We start from the raw sequence: 2,500 nt of genomic DNA, 5'->3' as shown, positions 1-2,500 counted from the left end.
AGGGGGGAGAGGGGATCGCCCTGGCGAACGCCCCGTGCTGGCTGCACAGACACGCCCACGCCGGCGCCGTCCGCTATCACTGTCGTGCTGCCCTCGTAGCACCGCTCGACATACTCGACAAAGCAATCCGGTAGGCCATGCGCCTTCAGCACGGGGCGAAGGGCAGCATGATCCACCGAATCGAATGCCTTAGATACATCGATCGATGCCACAAAGACAGAGCGGCAGGAGCGAACTGCGTCGGTGAGAGCAGTGTCCAGGATGAAGGTGTTTTCCAACATCCCATCCCGAGGGATGAATGCCCGCTGACGTTCGTCCACAGCACAAGCGCGCATCAGGCGTGACGCGAGAACCTTGTGAAAGGTCCGCGCCAACACCGAGCAGACCGTAATGGGGCGAAAGTCAGCGGGGGATGTTGGTGCAGCCGTTTTCGGGAGAAGGGACGTCCGCGCGCGAAGCAGGCGTTCCGGAAGGGCGCGGGCCAGAAGGAAGAGATTCATCACTTTCACCAGGACTTCGTGCGGCAGGCGCCGCAACTCCGCTGGGGTAAGGCCGTCCGGCCCAGCTGCTGATCCCCTGGGCGGCAACGCGGCGGCGACCTCCTCATGTGTGACCGGCCCCCATAGGCACTCAAGAGCGACAGGCTCCGAGTGCGGAAGGAGGCGGTCACGAATGAAGCCCGCGGTGGAGACGGGCTTCTTAGTGAAGAGGTCCGCCCAGAAGTCCAGCAGACCAGGGATGGCAGGTGGCGGCTGGAGCAGGGTGCCATCCAAGAGGCCGCGTACGCAACGTGCACGCGACCGTCGGAAGGCATCCTGCGTTCTCGCGTATTCCCAGCGGCGCCGCTTGCGCTTCTGCGTCGGCGGCGCGGCAGGCGGCCGCTTCGATGGTTGGCGCGGCCGCTGTGTCCTGGTGATCGATCTCTCCCCTCTGGACCCGACCGACGCAAGGGCATCCGGGAGCATGCCCAGGATGACATCGGGCGGCGTGCCCCGCCCCAGACCTATGACTCGATCCAGGGCAGAGAAACGCTGGGCGGAAGCAGGTAGCCCCGCCAGATGCTCCCAGATGGCGGCGTCAGTCGGCCCCTCCGGCGGCGGCCCGGTGGTGGCGGCCGCGAAGTCCTCGGCTGCGTCGACGGGCGGCGCAGCGGCCTCGCCCGCGTCAGGCAGCGGGCTCGCTGCTCCCCGGCGGGACGCCGGCTCTTCCCCCCGACCGATCTCAAGCGCCTCCATGAACTGGCGGACAAGCTGCTTGTGGGCAGCTTGCCGCCGTCGGCACTTGATTGCCTCAAGCGTTCGGTCGGGGAACATCCTGATGAGTTCTTGATTTACAAAGAAGAACCGGGCGTCCCTCTCGAGGAACAGTTCGGCCTCTGCCTTGGCGAGCGACAGTCATAAGAGAGTCATAGTTACTCCCGCCGTTTACCCGCGCTTGCTTGAATTTCTTCACGTTGACATTCAGAGCACTGGGCAGAAATCACATTGCGTCAACACCCGCTAGGGCCATCGCAATGCTTTGTTTTAATTAGACAGTCGGATTCCCCCAGTCCGTGCCAGTTCTGAGTTGATCGTTGAATGGCGGCCGAAGAGAATCCGCGCACCCGCGCGCCCCCGGAGGAGCACGCTAAGGCGGACGCGGCCTCGCAGCAAGGAAGATCCGTGGGAGGCCAAGGCACGGGACCGAGCTCGGATCCTGCACGCAGGTTGAAGCACCGGGGCGCGAACGCCGCGCAGGCGCGCGCATCCTGCACCGCCGGCCAGCACGAGGCCGACCAACGGCGAGAGCAGACCACGCCCGCGCTAAACGCCCGCACTTACCGGCACCCCTACGGCACTCACCTCGCCCAGGCCCGGCACGTTAGCGCTGACCCACTTCCCGACCAAGCCCGACACGCCCCGATCCTCAGAGCCAATCCTTATCCCGAAGTTACGGATCCAATTTGCCGACTTCCCTTACCTACATTATTCTATCGACTAGAGGCTCTTCACCTTGGAGACCTGCTGCGGATATGGGTACGAACCGGCGCGACACCTCCACGTGGCCCTCTCCCGGATTTTCAAGGTCCGAGGGGAAGATCGGGACACCGCCGCAACTGCGGTGCTCTTCGCGTTCCAAACCCTATCTCCCTGCTAGAGGATTCCAGGGAACTCGAACGCTCATGCAGAAAAGAAAACTCTTCCCCGATCTCCCGACGGCGTCTCCGGGTCCTTTTGGGTTACCCCGACGAGCATCTCTAAAAGAGGGGCCCGACTTGTATCGGTTCCGCTGCCGGGTTCCGGAATAGGAACCGGATTCCCTTTCGCCCAACGGGGGCCAGCACAAAGTGCATCATGCTATGACGGCCCCCATCAACATCGGATTTCTCCTAGGGCTTAGGATCGACTGACTCGTGTGCAACGGCTGTTCACACGAAACCCTTCTCCGCGTCAGCCCTCCAGGGCCTCGCTGGAGTATTTGCTACTACCACCAAGATCTGCACCGACGGCGGCTCCAGGCA

General features: G+C 63.4%; 1 pseudogene; it reads right to left on the bottom strand.

Moving 5' to 3' along the window:
• Positions 1 to 2,500, bottom strand: part of LOC126475583 (large subunit ribosomal RNA) — a 7,439-nt pseudogene that overhangs the window by 3,160 nt on the left and 1,779 nt on the right.

This window comes from Schistocerca serialis, chromosome 4 (assembly GCF_023864345.2).
Source record: "Schistocerca serialis cubense isolate TAMUIC-IGC-003099 chromosome 4, iqSchSeri2.2, whole genome shotgun sequence".
Taxonomy (NCBI): Eukaryota; Metazoa; Arthropoda; class Insecta; order Orthoptera; family Acrididae; genus Schistocerca; species Schistocerca serialis.
The sequence above is the reverse complement of the archived record's forward strand: the minus strand, read 5'-3'. Positions and strand labels throughout refer to the sequence as shown.